Source organism: Talpa europaea (assembly GCF_964194135.1).
Source record: "Talpa europaea genome assembly, chromosome: 15".
Classification (NCBI taxonomy): Eukaryota; Metazoa; Chordata; class Mammalia; order Eulipotyphla; family Talpidae; genus Talpa; species Talpa europaea.
In genome coordinates, this window is record NC_140083.1 from 47,894,289 (window position 1) to 47,919,597 (window position 25,309).

The 25,309-nt window shown below is 43.2% G+C and overlaps 1 pseudogene across 1 annotated transcript in view; it reads right to left on the reverse strand.

The window, feature by feature from the left end:
* The window catches only part of LOC311184654 (TIMELESS-interacting protein-like), a 100,676-nt pseudogene extending 76,482 nt beyond the window's left edge, over positions 1-24,194 (reverse strand). The window contains exon 1 of the transcript in view: positions 24,033-24,194. The product of the transcript in view is annotated as a TIMELESS-interacting protein-like (transcript). The remainder of the gene's footprint in view (positions 1-24,032) is intronic.
* Positions 24,195-25,309: the final 1,115 nt, after the last annotated feature.

Below are 25,309 nucleotides of genomic sequence, written 5' to 3' on the forward strand. Positions count from 1 at the left end.
TGTTGACCAGGAGCACACCAGGGGAGGGAGAGGCTCTGGAGAGGGTCAGGGCCTGGGCCCAGTCAGAGGGACCAGGAGCAGCATGAGATGCACAGGTCTGGAGCACATAAGTCCAAGGAGCACAGTTATCGAGAGAGCATAGAAGTCTGGGGAGCAGAGAAGTCTGGATAGCACAGATGTCTGTGGAGCACAGTTGTCGGGGAGCACAGATGTCCCTGGAGCAGAGCAGGAGAAGGGCCAGGATGGCAACGGATCTGGTGAAGCACCTGGAGGGGAGCAGAGTGGGTGAAGTGGGGGAGTGGAGGGGTTGGGGGCTGCTGAGCAAGTGAAGGGTGTCAGGAGGGGAGTGGAGCTGTGCGTGGGCAGTGCCCCCGGGGACCCCAGGGCCAGTGGCAGAGGACCCCAGGGCCTCAATTCCCCATCTTAGGCTCTGTCCCATTAGGGCCACCCTGCACCCTTACTGGGAGACCCCTTTTGTAGAACCCGCTGGACACACAGATGGCATAGAGAATGCAGGAGCTCTTCAGTCTGAGTGGCTTTGTCATGGACTTATATTGATGGTATCAAGTCCCCCTGGATTTCACTCCCTTTCTTTCACTTTATACATTTTTACATTATTTTTCATTTTTACACAATGTATGCATTTTCATCTTGGTTATAGTCCCCATACAATTCCCACCCCCCTTGTTTTGATCGTACTCCCTCCTCCCCCTGCCCCCGTATTGTGTGTCTGATTTATAGTTGATTGTTGATTTTGATTTTTACTTTATTATAATTAGGTTTTTTCCTGCTCCCTTATTTAGGTTTTCTAAATTCCTACTATGAATTTGGCTTTGGCCCCTTTTAAAAACTGAAATTCCAAGTTGGAGAATCGCTCACCTACCTGTTAGTGGCAGCTCAGTAGGGCCTCCTGGTTTCCATCTGAACCTTGTAAAATCAGGTCTGTGCAGATCTCCCTGGGGGGTTTCACTAACAAAAGAACATCCTAAACAGTTAATTCTGTGCTTGGGCTTTATTGGCTCTTCTCTTCCACATAGGTCCCGTATGGCATGAGGAGGTGGCCTCCGATGGGTAGACTGGCTTCCCACTGCAGGGGGGACCTCCAGGTGACCTGCTCTGCCTGTGGAGTGCTGGGGCATGGAGGCACCTGAATGCTCTTTCTCTGCCTGAAGGAGACAGTCAGAAATTGACTGTTTTGTTAAAATGTCTATCCCATGACACATTAAATCAGTATTTGACACCAACTGCATTTGCTTGTCATGTATGAATGCACCCACACTTCCAACACATGGGTCATCAGATACTTAAATTTGCTTAAAAATTCCTATAATCAGCAGAGAAAATTTAGAAAATTTTGCAAAGCATTTAGAAAATTTTAGAAGTCAGCTGGGTCACATGGTGATAACAAAGTGATATAAGATAGTCAAACAGACCTACCAATGAGTATGTAATTAGGTATTTGCACTATTTTCTTTAGCTGTATGTGCATGTCTTGCACTGTGTCTGTGTAAGTGTGTGCATGTGAATCTGTATTGCGTGTGTGTGCATGTGTGTGCTTCTATAGGTATCAAGAATTCATGTACCTTCTACCATCAGAAAGACACACAGAGAACTGTAGAGAATGGATACAATGTCTTTGCAAATCGTGTTGCAAAGGGTTCAGCACAGCACTGTGAAGCTATGGGCAGCCTCTGCAGCACAAGTTAAATCTCCAGCCGTCCTTGGAGCTAACCACATGGGGCAGTAGACCTTTCCTGTCTCCCTGCTTCTGCCCTCAACAGTGGATTTCATGACATCTGCCTGTTCTGATCCCCAAATATCTCTGGCGACTTCTCTCAGCCCCCGATCCTCTGGCCTGCACCCCATTCTTGTATGCATAAATACATAAAAATAAATCTAAAAAAAACCTAAACAATGTGGCCACATGATGCTAGAGATGCTGATTGAAAACACCTGAGCAGAGGTGAGGACTAGGCAAGTGGTTCTCAGAGCCGGAGTTGAGGGAGCTATGGGTCAGAAGGAGACATTTTGAAGTCATGGGTCTGTAGGGGATGTTGGAAACCATGGGATGGATTAGTTCAGTTGAGGATAGGAAAACAAAGGAGGAGACATGCAAGCATGTTTGAGAGAAAAACTGGAATGGGCATTGGAGTCAGCAACTGAAACGGAAGTGGCCATGACACGCTCTGCGCAGCAGCTCAGCAGTAGCAGCATCAGTTGGCAGGAGGGAGCAACAGAACCTCTCAAAGTCACTGATGGGTCAGGCTCCCCAGGGGCAGATGAACCAGCGGGAAGCCTGCCCCGTGTGTCCTCACACCCTGAGCCAAATCAAACCCTCAACTCTCCGGACCTGGGAAATGAGGCGCTGGAGAAATATCAGTCCTGATGTCACCGGAACCTGCCATCTTAGTCCTGGGTGCCAGCAGGACAGTGATGTCCTTTCTACCATCTGCCCCAGTACCAGCAGTAGTGGCAGTTGCTCCTCAGAGCTCAGTAACTGCTGTTTCTAATGACCAATAAGGAGCGAGCTGTGAGCTGATTGGTGCTAAATGGTCCAATCAGACTTGTATATGAAAGAAGATATAAGCCAGTATTTGAGGGAGTGGGGGAGCCCCTGAAGGAAAGGAGATGATAACCCCATCCCTGAGAGAAGAGGATGAGGGGGTTCCCAAAGTAGAAGGAGAGAAGATACCAGCCCCTGAAGAAAAGAAGACAGTTCCAGCCTCTGAAGAAGAAAAGCAGCACCAGCAGCCATCCTCCAAGGAGGGAGAGAAGCCCAAGGACTCTGTCTCAAATGGGGACTCGGTCCTGACTCCGACATTTCCTGAAAGGAGCTCCCAAGGCCCTGGGCCTGGCATTTCAAAGAGCTGTTTGTGTTGGTATAACCCAACCACTCACAAGGAGCTGTGTACACTTGGTGACTCTGACACAGCCTCTCCAGGACCAGTAGTGTCCATCACTGCTGGCTAATGCTGTCCAGCACTCCTGGTGACTGGTGGAGACCATCACTGATGCTACCTGGGTGAAGCAGCTGCCACTAGTGGATAAGTGGGCTCCTTGTTTCCCCTGCTTGCAAAATAACCCCAATGCTTGCTGTTCCTGGATCCTGAGGTCTCTTGCAATTGTGTGAGTGGGTGAGACCCACAGACGTTACCCGTCCACTTATTGAGCACTGTCCTTTCTTAGTGTATAGCTCTTGGTTTTGATTTTTGGCCTTTTGGGGCTTTTTGGCGGCTCTGTGGACTCAGAGCCTGGGCAGGTGGGTGGCCATTCCATCCATCTGGCCTTCTGCCCCATGGCTCATTTGTGGCTCCCTCTGCCCCTGTTTTACCAATATACCTGAGCCAATGCTTCTGAGCTTTGGGGCTCTGGCTGCACTCCAGGATGCTCAGGTAAGGCTCAACCCTTAACTGATATTGTGAGTGAATAGCCATGGTAGGCATGGGGAGTGAAAGGAACCTGCAGCCTGAGTGGCAACTGAACTCCCACTGTTTACCTGAACACACCATTTCCAGATGCCAGGAAATTCCAGCAGGGCTCAGGGTCACAACATCTGGACCTGTCTTTTGCCAACCAAACACCCACCCCCAACCCCCATTCAAGCAAGAAGCAGATATTTCTAAGCCAGAAATTTTGGTGGGTGCTGACCACCCCCAGCTGCCCCAGCCCCATCTCTGAGTCAGGTCAGTGGGTGTCCCCACAGCACAGGCCACCCATGGTAGGCAGCACAATGTGACAGACACACACCCCATGTCGTGCTGCTGGCAACACTCTTGAAAGTGAGGAAAGGGGCTGTGCACTCACTCTAGCAGGCAAGACAGGAGAGTAGCAGACACAGGGAAGAGGGAGCATACAGTCCGAGCTTTACAGCATCTGCCGACCTGCCAGAGCCTCCCCTGCCTCTGGCCTGCAAGGTGGCCAATGGGCACACTCAGCTCATTGGCAAAAATGGAGGAAAACCATGGCCCAGAGAGTTTTAAATGTTAGGATATGAAGAATGGATTTTTTGATTACTATTCATACTACATTAATGGTACATTTGTTAATATTGTAGGAGAGCTAATGCTGTCAGCAGAGGTTGCTCAGGGCTGTTAGTACAGTCAGGGCTGGTGAGTTTAGTCAGTGCCAGCCACACTCACTATGCTTAAGTGCCATACTCCCAAGAGACCTAAAATAAAAAAACTTCCTGGTGCTCTGAAAGCTGTGGGAGGGTGCCCACCCCAAGGTGAAGCTCAGGCTGCACACACTCATGGGCACGGAGGTGGCCATCAAGATAATCCTGAAATCCAGGCAGCCCCACCACAAGTCACTGGAGAGTGAGATGAGGTGCATAAAGGCACTTCACCACCTGCACATCATTCAGCTGTTCCCAGTCGTGGACACCAGAGATGAACTCCTGCTGGTGATGGAGTACATGGAGGGCGGTGACCTGCAGGGCTACCTGTGCCAGTGCAGGTGTGTCATGAAAAGGGAGTCCCACCAGAAGTTCGAGCAGATCCTTTCAGCCCTCAGCTATTGCCACACCAAAGGCATCGCTGGGACCTGAAGACCCAGAACATCCTAATGGACTATAAGAACAACATGAAGCTGGCAGGCTTCAGGCTCAGTGTCTGGTTTACCAATACAACAACAAGGTGCTAAGCACGTACTGTGGCAGCCCATAATTCATGGCCCCTGAGGTCTAACTTCACCATCATTATACCAGCCCCACTGCAGATGTGTGGAGCCTGGGCATCATCCTCCACAAGATGGTGACCAGGGCACTGCCCTTTGTGGGGACCAACATCTGGGAACTCAGGGAGCACATCCTGAGTGGATACTTCTATGTGCCCCACTAACTTTTGGTCCAGTGCTGGGACCTGTTTAACAAAGTGAATGGTACTGATCCCCAGAGTCAGAGCAGCCTAGAGAGTATCATGTGGGTCTGCTACTCCTAAGCAGCCTGTTTGGCCACCATTTTGTCACCTATAACAAAGTCAAAATGGCCCAGTCAGTTAGGTACAGGAGCCCAATCCTTCAAGGTGCCCTTCAAATCAAACAAGAGCACAAAGCTGGATCACGCTGGGAAGGCTATGCATCACGAGGTATGACTGGGAACACCCGGGGTTGGAGTGGGGCTTAGGACTGTTGTATGACAAGGGATCCCAGCAGATGATCAGTGGAACACCTTGTTGATAAGATTCAAACCATGGCTGGGAATTAGGGTGTGTCATCAAGTAGATAAGAAGTGCCTGGAGGCCAGACTCATAATCCCTAATCTTTATACCCTTCTCCTCTCTTTAATCCCCTTCCCCTTAATCTCCTTTGCTCCTCCCCCTTACAACCAATACCATGTTTCAATAAAAAGGCCAGGATCTTGCTCTTCAGCAGCATCCAGCATTGTGTCACCTGCTTCACAATTCTTGTTTCTTTGTCAGTGTGGCAACAAGTGGAGCCCAAACAGGGATCCCACACCCCACTTCTCAAGCCCGGAGAAGGGAATTGGATGTCTTCTCAAGCCTGGCCAAAAGGCTTCACAGACTCAGAGTCTGTGACGAAGCAGTAAGAAGGTGTTTTCAGTCATGTCTTTCCTGTCTTCTTTTTCTTCCAAATCAGCCTGGTAATAGGCCCACAGACCCAGCATCTGTGACGATAATCCACCTGATAATAGGCCCACAGGCACTGAGTCTGTGATGTTAACTTTTCCTGTGAGTTTTTCAGTTAAATCTTTTATTCTTCTTAAAAAACATGGGTAATAGGGACTCCCCTGGTGGCGCAGCGGTTGAGCGCTGGGCTGCAAAACTGCGCACAGCCTCTGCAGCACTGGTTCAATCCCTGGTTGCCTGCGAGGGTCTCACATGGTGTGCAGACCTCTTCTGCTGCCCGCTGCTCCCCTCAGCAGTGTACTTCATCAGTCTGCTTGTTCTGTTCCCTGCTCTGGCTCTGGTGAATTCTCTCACACTCCCGCGTTTCTGACTGTACCCAGTGCTTGTATAAATAAATAAATAAATCTTTAAAAAAAACCCAAAAAACCCCCAAAAACATGGGTAATAATCCTACCTCCCCTAGAACAATTATAAAGAACAACTTAGCGCTCTCCCTTTACATGAAGATACTAAAGAAACTTTACTGAACTCTTTTGAGTCTGACCCTGATCACCAGTCCTCTTCAGAGGCTAATGCTGGGGAATCAAGTAGAGGATGTTACAGCACCCTCCACTGAACTCTCTAATAAGCTTCAAGAAATTCTTAGAGCATTTCAGTCTCTTACCATTCATTCTAACCTGCCAGTGTCTCAAGATTCTTGTCAGCTAACCATAGCTGAAAAAATGCTTATGAAGGCAGTAAACAAGATGGACTTCTTGCATTTCCTGTTAGTACAAAAAGGGGTTGTATAACCCATGATAATATCTCCTTTTCTATTTTTAAGGAATTAAGGTCTAGCATCAGTGAAAACTGAATACCATGTTCCTTTACAAGAGGAATCATTGAAGGAATAGGTGGCAGTTATCAGATGACACCATGGGACTGGAAACTGTTGGTAAAAAACAGTTCTCAGTGCACCACAATATGCCTTGTAGTATCAAGAATTTAGGGATTACTTAGAAATACAGACATGCCGTAACACAGCAGAAAATATTCCTATCACACTAGACATGCTTATAGGTGAGAGCATATATGCCACTGTACAAGATCAATTACATTTAGAAGAGAGGGCATATACCCAGATATCAGATGCAGCTGTTTGGGCCTGGGCTTGAGTTCCTGATGATACCGCTCTGGGTTGTTCCTTTGCCTCTATCCAGCAAGAAGCCTCTGAATTATATCTACAATTCATAGACCAGAGGGCAATAGCTCGCCAAGCTGATAATGCAGAAGCTAGATGGGTTTTAACATTACAGTTGGCTTATGAAAATGCTAATGCTCACTGCAAAAGGGTGCTAGCTTCCATAGTGGGCAAGCCTCATACTATCGCAGATATGCTACGGGCTTGCCAGGATATTGGGACAGAAACCCATAAGGCGCTGGTCTTGGCTTCTGCTTTACAAAAACAGCCCCTTGTTTTAAGTGTGGACAAATGGGTCATTTTCATATAAACTGTCTTAATGCAAATTCAGGGGAAGCTCCTAAAATAAACAAACCAAAGACCAAATGCCCCCATTGTCAGTGAGGCTTCCATTGGGCAGTTCACTGCTGGTCTAAATTTACCAGGGACAGTCGCCCGATTTTGGGAAATGGGCAGAAGGGCTCAAGCCAGAGCGCCCCTCAAACAAATAAGGGCAATTACCAGACCCCAGTGCGTATCCCTAGCCAGCTACCTGTCACAAATGGAAGCTCTCGGGGCATCACTAGCAACGTGGCCTCAGAATAGCATTCTAAATCCCCAGCCTCAGGAGGGAAACCCCACCAATCAATTCTCGATCTAAAGGCAGCCTTTAAAGGCATGCAGGATTGGATTTGTCTCTTACTCATGAATTAATTCTTAATGTCTCTGGTGAAGTATGCCTTGGTAACACTGGCATTTTTGGGCCACTCCCTCAAGGTTATGTAGATCTAATCCTAGGGTGTTCAAGCATTACAATAAATGGCATATTCATCCTCCCAGGAGTAGTGAACTCAGATGACATAGGGGAAATTAAGATTATGCTTACGGCCCATAAATATGTCATTGTCTCTCCTCATACTTGTATTGCACAGTTGTTACTTTTAACATACTGGGCCCCAACCTCACAATCTCAACAAAGAGGCCCTTGAGTGTTTGGCAGCTCTGGAAATCAAGCCTTTTGGGCAACTGCTATTACAAATACCCGACCTTCTTTAACTGTCTCTATTTTGGGCAAATCATTTACTGGCCTTATTGACACAGGAGCCGATGTCTCAATAATAGCAAAAAGGGACTGGCCCCCTACTTGGCAAGCCTGTTCCATAACTGAATCCTTATCAGAAATAGGCGGCTCCACCTGTCTACACCAAAGCTCCCACTCATTACAATGTTTTGATCCAGATGGAAGAGTGGCTTACTTTCACCCTTTTTATTCTTCCCATTCCTACTACTCTGTGGGGATGAGATTTATTATCTCATCGGCGCATCTCTGTTATGTCGCATTTTTAGCTATAGTCACTGCTATTCTTCCACTCAAAATTAAATGGGTGGGTCCCCCAGTTTTGATGGAGCTGTGGCCCCTAAAGGAGGATAAATTGGCTCAAGTCTGCTTATTAATAAATGAACAATTACATTTAGGTCACATGGAACCCTTGACCAGTCCATGGAACATCCCCATATTCTGTATTCAAAAAAAATCAGGGAAATGGTGACTTATTCAGGATTTACAGGCAGTTAATTTTCAAATGCAGCCAATGGGAGCACTTCAACCAGGCCACCCTAATCCAGCTATGATTCCCTTGACTTTTTCATTTCCTGTTTGTGGAGATGTTTCTTCACAATTCCTTTACACCCAGATTATAAGGGAAAATTTGCCTTCTCAGTTCCTGAGATTAATAACGGTTGACCCTCACAATGTTTTCAATGGTGTTTTTTTACCTCAAGGAATAATGAATAACCCCACCATGTGTCAGCTATTTGTGGACAACACCCTACGTCCAGTCCGTACTCAGTTTCCGTCTCACTTGATGTACCACTACATGGATGATACCTTGTTAGCAGCATCCTCTACCAATCATCTACAGGTCTGTTCAGAAGTTTTAATGACCATTTAAAACTTACAGCCTTGGTGGTGGCACCTGATAAGATTCAGTATTCTAACCTTTATTCTTATTTAGGATTTAAGATGCTACATTCTCAAGTAATTCCTAAGACTCCTACTTTACATTTATCTGACTCCGTCACATTATCGACTTTACAACAATTTTTAGGACACGTTAATTGGCTTCGTCCAGTTCTTGGAATTCCCACTTATGCTCTTTCTGAGCTGTTTGCCTCTTTAAAAGGCGATCCAGCCCCAGCCTCTCATCGCTCGCTCACTAACAAAGCAAAGCAACAATTAACATTTCTTAACAACCGCCTTCACTCTTCTTGTTTTGACAGGTGCAACCCTAAAATATCTCTCATTGCTTATTGTAAATACCCCCCATTCTCCTACAGGAATTACTGGACAATCGACCTCACTCTTTTGCATTATTGGATGGCTATTTCTTCCCTCCCAGCCTAAAAATCATCTATCTACTTATTTTTCTCAAAGGTTCCTTGTTACAAAAAGGTCATTCTCATTGTCAGTCCTTATCTGGTTATTATCCTGGCTCTATTAACACAGGCCTCTCCAAGCAGGAAAGAAAATGGTTCCTCACTCAGTTGGAGCAATTTCAAATTGTTTTCCAGGATTACATCAGATCATTCTTTTATTCAATCCACCCTGATAAATGCATTCAATCCCTACAACTTATTCATTCTTTTGATATTGTTATTAATTCTCCCATTCCCCAAACTCTTACTATCTTCATAGATGGTTCCTCCACTACAGGCCGCTGAGTCATGGTCTGGCGCACAGTGTTGGATGCGATGTGGCAAACTGCCTATACTACATCTTTTCCTTCAGCCCAAAGTGCTGAACTAGCAGCTGTTATTGGGGCTCTTTACTCATTTCCTTCATAGTCACTTAATATTATTTCTGACTCACTATATGTTACCGCCCTAGTACAAGAGATCTCTTCTGCCTTTCGTAACACTAACATTGATGAAGCCCTATTATCGGCTTTCATTTCTTTACAAGCTTTGCTTTGCCAACGTGTTCAGTGGATTCCGGCTTCCTATATTAAACCCTACCACTCTTCTAGAAGAAAACACAAAACTCCTGATTCTCCAGCCATAACATGGGGAGCCATCAAGCGCCTTGCATCATCAGCAGAGACACTACTGGCTCAGCAGGGAGTACCTGCCACATCAACTAACCTCTTTGTGGCCTTCATTTCCTCTCTCTCGGCTAACGGTAACTTGGATGTTCCTGCTATCATCAGATGCAAGTTAAAAGACACAAACTAACAAGATGACTCTTCACCTGACCTATGGCCTGCCTAGACTTCCTCCCTTTTTCCCCCTTCCTCCCACCTCTCCTCTTTTTAATTAAAACAAAAAAGGGGGACACGTGTGTCTGCTACTCCTAAGCAGCCTGTTTGACCACCATTTTGTCACCTATAGCAAGGTCAAAATGGCCAGTCAGTTAGGTACAGGAGCCCAATCCTTCAAGGTGCCCTTCAAATAAAACTAGAGCACAAAGCTGGATCACGCTGGGAAGGCATCACGAGGTATGACAGGGAATGCCTGGGGGGCAAAAGACTGATGTATGACATGGGACCCCAGTCTGCCGGCTATGCTCTCCCTTCTGGCTCTGGTGAATTCTCTTACCCTCCTGCACTTCTGACTGTACCCAGTACTTGTATAAATAAATTAAAAACACTACATGATATGCACCACAAAAACATATTTATAGACACATCACTCAAATCGGTGATAGGGAAGGCAAAGGTAAACAGCTGGGACTACATCAAATTAAAGAGCTTCTGCACAGCAAAAGAGACAATAACAAAAACAAAGAGAAACCCCACCAACTGGGAGAACATTTTTGCACACAATGATAAAGGACTGATCACAAAAATCTGCAAAGAGCTGATGAGACTCAGCAACAACAAAGAAAATAATCCAGTCAAAAAATGGGCAGAAGAGCTAAAAAGAAACTTCTCTGAAGAGGAAATGCAAATGGCCAACAGACATATGAAAAAATGTTCAACATCACTTGTAATCAGGGAAATGCAAATCAAAACTACAATGAAATACCATCTTATACCAGTGAGAATGGCACATATTAAAAAAACTAGTAACAACAAATGTTGGTGAGGATGTGGAGAAAAAGGAACTCTCCTGCACTGCTGGTGGGAGTGCAAACTGTTCCAACCACTATGGAAAGCTGTGTGGAGAGTCCTCAGTCTACTAAAGATGGAGCTTCCATATGATTTAACAATTCCACTCCTAGGTATTTTCCCAGAGGTCACAGAATCATTAATTCAAAAGGGCACCTGCACCAGTGTGTTTATAGCAGCACTATTTACAACAGCTAAGCTATCAAAACAACCCAAATGCCCAAAAATAGATGACTGGATCAAGAAGATGTGGTATATAGACACAGTGGAATATTACTCAGCAGTCAAAATAGATAAACACATGCAGTTTGCAGCAACATGGATGGAGCTGGAAGGGATCATGCTCAGCGAAATAAGCCAGAAAGAAAAAGAAAAATACCAGATGGTCTCACTCATAGCAGGAATTTAGAAAACCCAAACAAGGGACCAGGAAAAAGACTAATTATAATAGAGAAAAAGTCAAAATCAACAAGCAACTGTGGACCAGAGACACACTACGGGTATGGTAGGATTAGGGTCAAAATAAGAGGGTCACAATTGTATGGGGAATATAACCAGGATGAAGATGTATACATTGTGCAAAAATAAAAAATGATGTAGAATTATATAAAATAAAATATATTAAACATTAAAAAAATAAAACAAATATGCTAGGTCTTAAAAAAATAAATAAAATGTCCTGTGTTGGTATTTAATAGGCATATAATTGCTAGGGTGACATCCTTCTCAGCACTTTACTTTTCTTAAATGGGCTTTTCACAGTGATTGTTTTCTTTAAAGAAATGCAGATTTTGAAAACGTTTGAAAAGGGATAACTATTTGACTTCTAGTGAAGAAGAGGGAAATGAAGCTCCTGGGGGACCTGCCTGGAGAGAAGCCCCTTGACGGTCAAGTGCACCAGAATATGGAACACACAGGTCTGCTGGGTGGTTGAAGGTGAGGCTAGAAGAGGCCACAGCACAGTTGTGAGAGGAAGAGAAGAAAGGCAGCCCTTATGCTGACCACACAGGGGGTTGGCTTGGCTCTCTGGTCCCATTGCTTAGAGTCCCTCAATTTCAAAATCGTTCTTTTCCTCAGTAGCCAATTTTGGGAGACAGCGATTGCTGCTGGGACTCTAAAAACAATGCAATCAACACATGTCATACTTTATATTGAGAAAATGAGTATCTAACTGTAGCCATTTTAGAGCTCGGTCATCATGTGGCTCCCTCATTTTCAAAGTGTCATAATTTATGGAGAATTGGAAAATGGCATTTGGGAAATGCCAGTCTGAAAAGGCAAGACATTAATTTGTGTGAACTTTATGCTCCAAATAACTTGTGGAATAATCTAATCTAAACTATTTTCTATGTATAACTTTGTTTTCTTTCCTATTGCTCAAAGAAACAAACTAAAATCCATCCTAAGTTAGCTCTGTGTACTCACTACTTTTTAAAAGAATAGAATATTAGGGCAATCCAGGAGTCATGGCATTGCTCACTAACAGTTTCTTAGGCCCTCAGGGAATTAAAAGTTTACATAAACATGTTGAATTTTCATAGGCTATGACACTTCCCGTGAATGATTATCATACATACAAACATATTTGTATTTATAGGCATCCTTTCATATTTTTATAATCATTAAAATCTCATTAATATCCAAGGAAAAGAATAAACATATTCTTTGAAATCTTTTATGAATTCATAAAATGATAAATTCCAAATCAAGATTTATTCATTCATTTCACAATCCTCTGCATCTTTACAATTTTTGGGATGATAAACATGATGAGTTTATAATAAGACAAAATAGAGAAACAAACCTAATCTTTCCTATTAAATAAGGGATTTACACTTTGCAAATAGAATGATTTTTACAGTAGTACACCCTGATAGCCATAGGGAATCGTTAAGTCTTTTTAAATTACCTTATTCACTAAAGTATAATTAAATCTGTATTTAAAATCTGAGTCTACGAAATAATGTGCAGTAATAAACTGAAAAAGAAAATGGCACCTCTGACAGAACATATATATATATATATATATACACACAAATATATATATGCATAATTTATATATGTACAAATATGCAAATATAAACTTTCATAGTTAAATAACAGGTTGATAGTCATATTCTGAAGTGGGCATAAACATTAAAGTTACTGATTTACTTCTTATATGGAAAGTTTCATCTATAATTTTAATTTCTAGCTGCTTTATCATAGACTTCATAGTACACTATGGACATGTGAACATTATGTAAAATTGAGATTTTATTTAATTTATTTTTTAAAAATATTTATTTATTTATACAAACACCGGGGTATAGGCCAGATGCGCCAGAGGGTGAGAGGATTCACCAGAGACAGAGAAGGGAACAGAACAGGCAGACTGACTGAAGTACACTGCTAAGGGGCGCAGCGGGTGAGACAGGAGACGTCTGCTGCGCCATGTGGGATTGTTGGCCGTCTGGGATTGAACCCGTGCTGCAGAGGCTGCGGACAGCTTCACCTTGTGGCGCTCAACGGCCTGCACCACCAGGGAGGCCCTAAAATTGAGATTTTAATTTGATTGTATACACAGATGAAATATATAAACATAAACAGGTTTTTATTCCTTAGGAATTAATTTGGAGGAAAAATAAAGGAGAAAGGAGTCTGATCTTTCTGAAATGTCTAAGTTTAGAATTCAAATAGTGGTAAATGAGTTACAATACAAATAAAACATTATTGGTTATAGAAAGCTACAGAAGAGGTGTGTTTTACTTTTTTTTTTTTTTTATTTCAGTGAATGTCACTATGATCTCAGCTGTGTTGGGGCTGAGGTGGGTGGTCCGGAAGGAAATGGCGCACGCAGAGGCCATCGGCTCGCGTCGAGGCTGGAGCCCCGGGCCTGGGAAGCTGACGCGGTTTAATGACAATCTCACTAGACGGTAACACATCACGTCACTTAACCTGCTGTGACTCCTCACACACATATGAGATATGACTTACATGTAACTTTGCATTAAGAAAAGGCGCAAACATGATCACTTGGTATACAGATAGCTCATGAAATGGCCACCAGAGAGGTTTTTTAGCCTCTGTCACCTGGAACACACATGGGTTTATTTTTCTTCTTGTGAGGAGAGCATTTAAGAGCTACTGTTGGGCAACTTTTAAGTATCTCCAATAGTATCATTAGCTATTATCATTAGGACGGACACTAGATACCCAGAACCTATTCATCTCAAAGCTGGAAGTTTATACTAGGGACTAAACCAACCCTTTCCCCCAGCCCCAGGCCCTGGCAGCTATCATTTCAGTCTGTCCCTGTGAGTTCAGGTTTTAGGTTCCAGATCCGGGTGATGTCACACAGTCTCCATCTTCCTCTGCCTAAATTCTTTTACTTTCCATAATGCCCTCAGGGACTCACCGTTTTGACCTGAGTCTCTAGAATCTTATATCACATCCCATTTCTCTGCACTCAGCCCTCAGTGCACACGCAGGTGCCTCTACATCTTGGTGACTGTGAGCAGCACGGCCCTGGGCCTGGGGTGGGGCGCGCTTCCAGCTGCATTTTCTTTTGTATCTATACCCAGAAGGAAGCCTGCAGGCTCATAGCTTAATTCCATTTTTAACTTTGTAGAAAGCCCACACTATTTCTCAGAGGGGCTGCACCCATTGACTTTCTCACCAGCTGTGCGCGGGCCCCCTTTCCACACTTTCCCACACTTGTTCTTGCTCTAAATTTTGGGGGTGGCCACTCTAATGGGGGTAGTGACAGGTGGTGTGGCTTGATCTGCGTCTCCCTGAGATAAGTGACCTTGAGCTCCTTGTTCTGTACCTCTTGGCCATATTCATGTCTTATTTGAGAAATGTCTGTTCTGTTTCTGTTCTTAATCACATTTTTTTTTGCTACTCAATTGCATGAATTCTTTATATATTTTATGTGCTAGCCCTTTATCAGATGTATAATTTGTAAATATATTCTCCCATTTTGTAATGTCCCTGTTATTTTGATGGGTTTCTCTGCTGTGCAAGCTCCATTTCTACCTTCTTTCCTCACATGACATCTTACATTTTTCTCTTGGAAGAGGATGCTATATGCCTCGGTTCTGAGTTATTCTTTTGAAATTTTTATGTTTCTCCACAGCCTTCAGAACAACAGGAAAGTCACTACGGTTACTGAAACTCATCATGAAGAAGGCTGATCATACAAGAAAAATAGATTTTATTAAATAAGATACTGATAATTTTCTCAGGCTCTGCATTCCATGACCATCATTGGGGAGGAAAGAAACCCTTCATTAATTTCAAGGAGAGAAAGAAACAAACACCACAAATATTTAGAGTGCTCTCAAAACTAAAAAAAAAGATATTTTCTCCTTTTTATACAGTACTATAGTGAGAATTTATTGACTTTATGAGCATAGACATATAAGATCTGAACAAATTAAATTTGAAAGCTAAATTTTCAAGTACCTGCTAGGCAATACAGAATGCTGTAGACATCAAATATCAGATGACTTAATTGTATCGGAGACTCTCAAAATAGGGATGAATAGAAAGAAAAAAATGCTCTTTAATTTCAGTCAGAAATTAAATATAAAGAAGTACAATTGTTCCCTCCCCCCTCCCTCCTTGTCCTTCTCTCTTCCCTCCCTTCCTACCTCCCTTTCTGCTTCCTTCTTTCCATGTATTCCTTCCTTCCATTGTTCTTCATTCTTCTTTTTCCCTCTTTGACTCTATAAAGTTTCTTCCATCTTATTTAGAAAAAGTTTGTTAAATGTTAGCATCAGCTGAAGTTTAAATCTCTTCAGAATCTTCCCTTCCTTTATGATGTCCTATATAGTTTCCCATTTTCATTTCTTACTGTATCTCCAGATTATAAACTCACCAAAATGCAATTATACAATTTTTACAGTAATAGAAATGTATTAAATGTAGAAAGTTCAATAATAGTTTATAGCATTTGATGAATTTCTTTAGAAAAAATATGAAACAAGAAATTAAGTTGAAATGCATATTATTATTAGAGGAATAGTATGTATGTTTGAGGTATAATGAAATATATATTTGAATTCAGTTGTAGACGAAGATAGAAGAATGGTAAATGTATAGGATGCGCTAGATTTGATCGATCTAGTGGAGCTAAGATGCTTGCATTTCAAGGACAGAAATGATCCAATATTGAATTAGAATCCATAAACTATTATAGATATCTTAATAGTATAAACTATTATAGATATTTTAAAACTACCACAATAGTGAAATTTTAAAGAGTATTTGTGGATGCTGCAAAATAATGTTTGTCTTTTTCATGTGAACAGAGATCATAGGAGCTACAAAGAAGTGCTTCTAGAAAAGCATTAAGTTTGGGAAAGAGGGAGAAACATCAGAAACATTTAACAGCTGAACCCATATTCATCCCATAGGATATCGACCAACTGTGTGTGTGTGTGTGTGTGTGTGTGTGTGTGTGTGTGTGTGTACTGTTTGGCTTTGGTGTGAGGATATTCTGCCCTCATAAAGTGAGTTTGGGCAGGTCCCCTTCAGTCTTTGGAAGAGTGTGAGGTAACTGATTATTAATCCTCCTTAAATATTTAGAATTCACAACTGAGTCACTTCTTTCTAGACTTTTCTTGGACATCTTTGGGAGGTTTCGATTCAATTTCCTTTCAAATTATAGGTCTTTCCATTTCTTCATGATGTGGGTATGTTTTATATCTTCAGGACTCTATCCATTTCTTCTGTGTTAGCCAATTTATTGATTATTACATTGACTGGTCTCTTTTGATTTGTTCAATATCAGTTGTCACATCTTCTCTAGCATTCTGATTGTGAGCCTTTCTCACTCAGTCTAACCAAAGATCTTGTTTATCTCTAAAAAATATTACTTTTATTGATTTTTTGAACTAATTTTTTTTCTCTTTTTCATTTATTTCTGACTAAGCATCTTTTTCCTCCCCAGAATTTTGTATACTTGTGGACCAAACTCCAGTATTAAAAAAAGGAACACACACACACAAATACCACCTGTTTCTCAAAGCATTGTGTTATTGATTTTGTGATTTGCAAATATAACTTTCAGTGGTAATTAATGAATTGGATTTCATCCCACACAGCTCTAGACAAAATGTATATTTTTAGTAATATGTACATTTTGGAAAGATCAATCAGAGTAGAATTCACTCATTCACTCACCACATAAATATATAAAATAAGGGTAGATGATCTTCCAATATTGGTTCTTGTTATTCCTACATCTTAAGCAAAATAATAAGGCAAACAGAACTGCATTAATATATTGCATATCTTTTAGAAATTTTAAAATTATAAAATGATCACCAAACATTGAAGACTATTCATTAACATAATCTATAACTTTCATGAGCCTGCTCTCCATTTTCCTTCCTCCCTTCGCCCCAACCCTCACTTCTAGCAAAATCCAAGGGTTTATTTTGGTTTTTGCCCATATTTTTTTTTTTAGTGCCACGCATGATTGAAATCATGTGGCATTTGTCTTTCTGCTTTTTACTTATTTCACTTAGGGCCATGCCCTGCAGTTCTATCCAGGTTGTCACAGATGCCCTCTTTTCATATCTTCTGTTCAACTTTTGGACATTCTTACTTATAGGGTGTGTCCCCCTAATGTTGTGGGAGTCTTCCTATGTCATTTCACCTCCCCTACGTCCACTAAAAATATATCAGTGATACTTTTTTTTTTAAAGATTTATTTTATTTACACAAGAACTGGGGTAAAGGCCAGAGGCACGAGAAGGTGAGAAAATTCACCAGAGACAGAGCAGGGAGCAGAACAGGCAGATGGATTGAAAACACTGCTGAGAGGAGCAGCAGGTGAGAAAGGAGAGGTCTGCCACGCCATGTGGGTATCTCCCTGGCCGGCCGGAAATCGAACCTGCACTGCAGAGGCTGTGGACAGCCCCACAGAGCTGTGCTCAACCTGCTGTACCACCGGGGGGGCCCCTCAATGCTACTTTAAATGATTAAAAATATTGTAAAAGGCTTGATGGGGGAAGAGAGGATCAGAGACACTTGATCTCATTTTCTTTTCTTTTTTTTTTAAGATGTATTTATTTATGCATACAAGAACTGGGGTACAGGACAGGGGTGTGGGGGATGAGAGGATTCACCAGAGACAGAGTGGGGAACAGAACAGGCAGACTGACTGACATACACTCCTGAGGGGAGAAGCGTTCGAGGCAGGAGAGGTCTGCTGAGCCATGTGGGTTTCTCCCAGGCCAGGGATGGAACTCGTGCCACAGTGGCTACAGATTGATTCATAGGCTGCTTCTTAACACTTTGTGCCACCAGGAGGGCCCTGTTCTCATCTCTTTTTTTTTAATAATAAATTTTATTTTTATATTACCCATACAATTGCAAAACCTCCATTTTAACACCAATCCCTCCCCTCCGCCACCCACCCCCCAAAAAGTGTCTCTGGTTCATAGTTTTTTGTTGATTTTGATTTTCACTTTCTTATAGTTATTCATTTTCCTGGTCCCTTATTTAAGTTTTCTAGATTCCTGCTATGAGTGAGACCATCCGGTATTTTTCTTTTTCTTTCTGGCTTATTTCACTGAGCATGATCCCCTCCAGCTCCATCCATGTTGCTGCAAATTGCATGTGTTTATCTTTTTTGAATGCTGAGTAATATTCCATGGTGTATATGTACCACATCTTCTTGACCCAGTCATCTATTTTGGGGCATTTGGGCTGTTTCCAAAGCTTAGCTATTGTAAATAGTGTTGCTATAAACATAGGGGGGCAGGTGCTCTTTGGAATTGATGTTTCTGTGTCCTTAGGGTAAATACCTAGGAGTGGAATTGCTGGATCACATGGAAGCTCTAGGTTTAGTAGGTCCAGAAATCTCCACACAGCTCTCCATAGTGGTTGGACCAGTTTGCACTCCCACCAACAGTGCAAGAGAGTTCCTTTTCCTCCACACCCTCGCCAACATTTGTTGTTGCTAGTTTTTTTAATATGTGCCATACTCACTGGTGTAAGATGATATCTCATTGTAGTTTTGATTTGCATTTCCCTGATTACCAGTGATGTTGAACATTTTTTCATATGCCTGTTGGCCATTTGCATTTCCTCTTCAGAGAAGTTTCTTTTTAGCTCTTCTGCCCATTTTTTGACTGGATTATTTTCTTTGTTTTTGTTGAGTCTCATCAGCTCTCTGTAGATTTTCGGGATCAGTCCTTTATCATTAGTGTTGTGTGCAAAAATTTTCTCCCAGTTGGTGGGGTTTCTCTTTGTTTTTTTTATTGTCTCTTTTGCTGTGCAGGAGCTCTTTAATTTGATGTAGTCCCAGCTGTTTATCTTTGCCTTCACTATCACTGCTTTGGGTGATGTGTCTGTAAAGATGTCTTTGATGTGCATGTCACGTAGTGTTTCGCCTATATTTCCTTCTATGAATTTTATGGTTTCAGGTTTTATGTCTAGTTCTTTAATCCATTTTGAGTTGATTTTTGTGTATGGTGTGAGGTAGTAGTCAAGCTTCATTCTTTTGCATGTAGTGGCCCAGTTTTCCCAGCACCATTTATTGAACAGACTTTCTTTGCTCCAATGCATATTCTTTGCTCCTTTGTCAAAGATTAGTTGACCATAAATCTGTGGGTTTCTTTCTGGATTTTCTATTCGATTCCATTGGTCTGTGTGTCTGTTCTTGTTCCAATACAATGCAGTTTTGATGATTATGGCTTTGTAGTGGAGTTTGAAGTCTGGGAGTGTGATGCCTCCATTCCCTTCTTTTTTTTTTTCAGGAGATCTTTGGCTATTCGGGGTTTTTGGTGATTCCAGATGAATTTCATCAATAATTGCTCTATTTCTTTGAAGAAGGACATTGAAATTTTGATTGGAATAACATTGAATCTGTATATTGCTTTTGGTAGGATGGCCATTTTAATAATGTTTATTCTTCCAATCCATGAGCAGGGGATGTCTTTCCATTTCTTTGTGTCTTCTTCTATTTCTTTTAACAGTGTTTTATAGTTTTCTTTGTATAGGTCCTTTACCTCTTTTGTTAGATTTATTGCCAAATATTTGATGTTCTCATTTCTAATTGAAAAAGGATGCAAACTCGAACAGAATTTGTTCCTTAAAGAATTGACTGGGGTTTTTTTTCATATTAATTTTTTTTTATTTTTTAATTTTAATTTTATTTTTATATTCCCCATACAATTGCAACCCCCTTATTTTGACCCCAATCCCTCTTTCCCCGTCCCCCACTTGCCATAGAGTGTCTCTGGTTCATAGTTGTTTGTTGATTTTGATTTTTTCTTTCTTATAGTTATTCTTTTTCCTGGTCTCTTATTTAAGTTTTCTAGATTCCTGCTATGAGCGAGACAATCCAGTATTTTTCTTTTTCTTTCTGGCTTATTTCACTGAGCATGATCCCTTCCAACTCCATCCATGTTTGCTACAAATTGCATGTGTTTATCTTTTTTGAATGCTGAGTAATAGTCCATGGTTTATATGTACCACATCTTCTTGATCCAGTCATCTATTTTTGGGCATTTGGGTTGTTTCCAAAGCTTAGCTATTGTAAATAGTGCTGCTATAAACATAGGGGGGCAGGTGCTCTTTGGAATTGATGTTTCTGTGTCCTTTGGGTAAATACCTAGGAGTGGAATTGCTGGATCATATGGAAGCTCTAGGTTTAGTAGGTCAAGAAATCTCCACAAAGCTCTCCATAGTTGTTGGACCAGTTTGCACTCCTACCAGCAGTGCAGGAGAGTTCCTTTTTCTCTACAACCTTGCCAACATTTGTTGTTGCTAGTTTTTTTTTAATATGTGCCATTCTCACTGGTGTAAGATGGTATCTCATTGTAGTTTTGATTTGCATTTCCCTGATTACCAGTGATGCTGAACATTTTTTCATATGCCTGTTGGCCATTTGCATTTCCTCTTCAGAGAAGTTTCTTTTTAGCTCTTCTGCCCATTTTTTGACTGGATTATTTTCTTTGTTTTTGTTGAGTCTCATCAGCTCTCTGTAGATTTTTGGGATCAGTCCTTTATCATTAGTGTTGTGTGCAAAAATTTTCTCCAGTTGGTGGGGTTTCTCTTTTTTTTTTTTTATTGTCTTTTTTGCTGTGCAGAAACACTTTAATTTGATGTAGTCCCAGCTGTTTTATCTTTGCCTTCATTATCACTGCTTTGGGTGATGTGTCTGTAAAGATGTCTTTGATGTGCATATCATGTAATGTTTTGCCTATATATCCTTCTATGTATTTTATGGCTTCAGGTCTTATGTCTAGTTCTTTAATCCATTTTGAGTGGGTTTTTGTGCAGTGTGAAGTAGTAGTCAAGCTTCATTCTTTTGCATGTAGCGACCCAGTTTTCCCAGCACCATTTATTGAACAAACTTTCTTTGCTTCAGTGCATAAATCTGTGGGTTTAGGGCCTCCCTGGTGGCTCAGGCTGTCCACAGTCTCTGCAGCGCTGGTTCGATCCCGGCTGGCCAGCGAAAATCCCACATGGCAAAGCAGACCTCTCCTGTCTCGCCTGCTGTTCCCCTCAGCAGTGCATTTCGTCAGTCTTCCTGTTTCCCCACTCTGTCTCTGTTGAATCCTCTCACCCTCCCGTGTATCTGGCCTGTACCCTGGTTCTTGTATAAATAAATAAATCTTAAAAAATATAGCCCAAGATCACATTGCTTTTATGAAATGTTAAAATACAGTAAACAAAAATAGATGTTCCATTTCAAAGTAATTGTTTTGAACATTGAGCCTTAAAATTGATGCCAATTGAATAATACCCTTTTTTTAAAGAAATTATTTATTTATGCATATAATAACTGGAGTGCAGGGCAGAGGTGCAGGGGGTAAGAGGACTCAACAGAGACAGAGTTGGGAGCAGGACAGTTGGATCCACTGAAATCCACTGCAGAGGGGAGCAGTGGGGAGATAGGAGAGGCCTCCTGCACCATGTGGGTCAGCTCCTGGACTATGGATCAAACTCTTGAATTTATGCCTCAGTGGCTGGTGATACCTTCATAGCACTGAGACTTTAATTCCTACTCCACCAGGGAGGCCCTGAATAATACAATTCTAAGCCAGAATAAAGTAGGGTTTGACGAGTGAATATCAAAGTTTAAAAAGCATTTTTTAAAGATTTATTTATTTATACTCTACAGAACTGAGGTACAGGCCAGAGGTGCAGGGGGGAGAGAACTCACCAGAGACAGAGTGGGGAGCAGAAAAGTTAGAACGACTAAAATCCACTGCTGAGGAGAGCAGCATGTAAGACAGGAGAGGTCTGATGCCCCATGTGGGTCACCTCACTGATTGCCTGGGATCAAACTCCTGCTGCAGATACTGCACATAGCTTCACAGCGCTGTGCTTAACCTCTTGTGCCACCAGGGAGGCACCACTTTTGAAGACATTATACCAATTCTCTACAGCTCTGAGTGTCTTTCTGATGGTAAAATGTACTTGAACATTCCACACATATAGAAGCACACACATGTACAGACTCACATGCACACACTTGCACAAAATGCAGGACATACACATACACCCAAAGAAAACAGTGCAACTACCTGATTACACACTCATTAGTAGGTCTGTTTCACTATCTTATGTTACTGTATTATCACCATGTGACCAATCTGACTTTTCTAAAATTTTCTAAATGCTTTGCAAAATTTTCTAAATTTTCTCTGCTGATTATAGGAATTTTTAAGCAAATTTAGGTATCTGATAACCCATGTGTTGGAAGTGTGGGTGCATTCATAAAGGTGAAGCAAATGCATTTGGTTTCAAACACTGATTAAATGTGTCATGGGATAGACATTTTAACAGAACAATCCATTCTGATTGTCTCCTTCAGGCAGAGAAAGAGCATTCAATGTCTCCACTCTGCAGTGCCCTGCAGGCAGAGTTGGTCACCTGGAGGTACCCCCTGCAGTGGGGAGCCAGTCTGTCCATCCTGGACACCTCCTGCACCATCTGGGGCCTGCATGGAAGAGAAGAGACAATAAAGCCCAAGCACAGAGTTACCTATTTAGGATGTTCTTTTGTTAGCGAAATGCCCCGGGGAGTTGATTTTACAAGGTTCAGATGGAAACCAGGAGACCCTAGGAGCTGCCATTAACTGGAGGGTGAGCGATTCTCCAACTTGGAATTTCAGTTTTAAAAGGGGCCAAATCCAGGGGCACTTGCTACCATGGATGTCTGTCAATGACAATGCCACTCAGACTGAAGAGCTCCTGCATTCTCTGCGCCATCCATGTGTCCTGTGGTTGGTAGCAGGGCTCTCCCAGCAAGGGGGCAGGGTGGCCCTCATGGGACAGACCCTAAGATGGGGAAGTGAGGCCCTGGTTCCCTGCCTCTAGCCCTGTGGCCTCTGGTGGCTCCACCCAAGCACAGCTGCACTCCTCTTCTGGCGCCCTTCACCTGCTCAGCTCTCCCCAACTCCACCACTCCCCACTCTTCACCCCTCTGCTCCCCTCCAGGTGCTTCACCAGTTCCATTGCTGTCCTGGTCCTTCACCTGCTCTGCTCCCTTGACATCTGTGCTCCCGTCCTGTGAATCTCATGCTGCTCCTGGCCCCTCTGACTGGGCCAACCCCTGAACCCTCTCCATAGCCTCGCCCTCCCCTGGTGTGCTCCTGTTCACCATGGCCACTGGGTGACTGCACTTTGGGCGAGACTTCTGCAGGGTGTGGTGGTAGATATTCTCAATCTCTGGCTGCATGAACTCTGTTGTGGTGGAGTTTTTATTGGAATGGTGGACAGAAGCAGCAAAATTTGTAATATAGTGTGAATTGTTCTCCTAGATGTGGCCCTCCTGCCTTGGCTGGAATGAAGGGAAGAGTTTGAATTGTAACCACTGTCTTCATGGCTGAGTCTTTCTGCAGGAACCACTGCATTACTATGGAACTGGAAGCAGCAGCAACATCTTGGAGATGTCTCAGGGTGGTGCTGGAGGGCTGGGGGGTTGAGGGGATGGGCTGAAGGTTTAGGTCCTGCATTCCGGGTCCCCCTCCAGCTGGGGGCCTGGCACGGAGGTGGTGGCATGCTCCCAGGCATCCTCCAGCTGGCAGCTGGTGCTGTGCCCCTGGGGAGTCCTCCAGCTGGGGCCTGGCACAGAGGTGGTGCTGTGCTCCTGGGGGTCCTCCAGCAGGGGGACTCTCACAGAAACCTCAGGCTGCAGGTGGTGCTCCTTGGAATCCTGCTACAAGTGGGGTACATTGTGAGGGAAGGGCTCGCAGAAGAAGGCATGACCCGGCCCCTTCTCCTCAAGGCCCTCCTCCTTCTCTTGCTTCCTGGAGTGGAGGTATGTTCCCATAATCTCTGCAACTGCCATTTGAATTTGATGTTTCTGGTAACCCATGCAGACCATGGCTTCCATTATGGCCTTGTGGTGGTGGCCGTGGGACAGCTTGCTAAAGGGCAGGAGTCCCTTCCTCATTCACACCCAGGGGTATTGGATGATACTCTACAGGGTGCTCTATCTCTGGGGGTCCAATACCATCATTTTGTTTAACAGGTCCCGGCACTGGCCTTAGAGGTAGTGGGGCACATATAAGTATCCACCTAGGATGTGTTCGTTGGGCTCCCAGAGGTTGGTCCCCACGAAGGGCAGAGCACTGGTCACCATCTTTGAGGATGATGCCCAGGATACAGATGTCCACTGTGGAGCCAGTATAATGCTGGTGAAGGTAGACCTCAGGGGCCGCGTATTTTGGGCTGCCACAGTCTGTGCTCAGCTCCTCCTTGGAGCACTGGATGCTGAAACAAAAGTCCACTAGCATGATATTTTTCTGATGGTCCAAGAGTATGTTCTTGGGCTTCAGATCCCGGTGCGCGATGCCTTTAGTGTGGCAATAGCTGAGGGTCGAGAGGATCTGCTGGAATATCTGGCGGGTCTCTCTATCCATAAGGCACCCCAACTCAAGCAGGTAGGCCTACAGGTCACCCCCGCCTCCACGTACTCCATCATGAGCTGCAGCTCCTCCCCGGTGTCCACCACCTGGAATAGCTCGATGATGTTCAGGTGGTGAAGCGCCTGCATGCACACCATCTCACCGCCAGGAGCCGGAGGTCGGGCAACTCGGACTTCAGGATGCCCTTGATGGCCACCTTTGTGCCCGTGAGCGCGCGCAGCGCCAGCTTCATCTTGGCGTGGGCGTCCTCCCCCAGCGTCTGCAGCACCAGGTAGGTTTTGACTTTACCTCCCTGGGGAGTGAGGCGCTTAAGCATAGCAAGTGTGGGCTTGGACTGTGCTGACTACACTCACCAGCCCTGACTGTGCTCACAGCCCTTGTGCTACCTCGGCTAACAACTAACTCTCCTACGATATTAACAAATGTACTATTAATCTAGTATTAATAGTACCCAAAAAGTACTCACTGAACTCACTAAATACTAATAGTGCTAACTTAACTCTACAAGCAATACTAACTTCATTAACCTTACCAGCAATACTAATGCTAACTACACAAAAAATAAATGAAAATACACAAA